Consider the following 1,324-nt stretch of genomic DNA (forward strand, 5'->3'; position numbering starts at 1 on the left):
AATCGGGTCATGAATTGAAAATAGAGTAATTGCAGATTTGCATTCTCAAAAACTTCTTGACAATATGATTTTAGAAATTCATTTCCGTGTTCATCAGGAGGCAATTTTCACGGAAAAACTCATATGAACAAAGTGTTATGCAGTCCATCAAATAATATTTCCCTTCGATCAGTTAACCTATGAACTATATGAGAGTATCACCTAATGTTGTCATGATTAAGCAACGTCAACCTAATAAACTAAACAGGGATATTTACTGAATCTAACAAGTTTTCTGAACTTAAGCAAACGTTTATAATTCAAACAAGCTGGAATATTAAACTTAAACACACTTAAGTTCAAATGATCCTAACATACAAAATCAAGCATGAAGATAGATGATTACAGTCCATCGTTTGCTTAAGTGCAAGTTCACAACACTAAATTCCTTTATACACCTCAAATTCAGTGAACAAGCTCTAATCAACATGTGTTGTCCTAGTTCTAATTTAGGAATATGAGAAAAACATATTCGACTTCCAATATCTTCTTCATTTAGCATGAATTTCAAATCCTTTACATGTTCAGAGAGTAGCCTTCAAGTAGGATCTTAAGAGAATACCTGGAAACAAGAGGAAAACAATGAAGAGGTAAGGTACATCAAACTCAGCACAACAACAACAAGGATAGTGTTTCAGCAGCCAAAATTGCCTAGAAATGACCAAGAGAACCCAATTGGACCACACTTGAAATCAAACAATGTCTATAGAAACCAATTATCAAAGATCTAACCCAAACTGGACCCAATACTCAACTGATTCAATTCATTTTATGCTTCTACTGTTCAGGAATCGTTTGGAAAATGAAAATTTTGGCTCTCAAAGAAAAACTTCTCTCAAACTTTCAGATTTTTAGAACTTTTCAAAACTCTCAGATCTGAAAATTTCCCTTTCAAACTAAGGTTTTCAAAATTTTCAATTTTTCAGATCTCCCAAAACTTCCCTTGCAAGGCAGGGTAGACTACCTTTTATAGGCAAAAATTAGGGCATCTTTCAGATTTTTACTTTACACTTTAGCCCCTCTTAGTTTTCAGTTTTTAGCTTAAAAGCCCTTAGGGGACTGACTTGTTACCCAAGTTATACTACTTAGTTTCTGAATTTCAAATTAGAACCCCAATCTAGAAGCTTCTAGGGGCTTCTATTTTCAGTTACTGCAAGATTCTTTAATTGAATTGCCCAAATTACCCCTTGATTACCCCTGAAATTATTAACCTAGGTTAGACTAACCCAAGTCCAACTACACCGACCCCTTTTACTTGGTCAATGATGACCCAGGTTAATTACAA

This window comes from Nicotiana attenuata, unplaced genomic scaffold, assembly GCF_001879085.1.
Source record: "Nicotiana attenuata strain UT unplaced genomic scaffold, NIATTr2, whole genome shotgun sequence".
NCBI lineage: Eukaryota > Viridiplantae > Streptophyta > Magnoliopsida > Solanales > Solanaceae > Nicotiana > Nicotiana attenuata.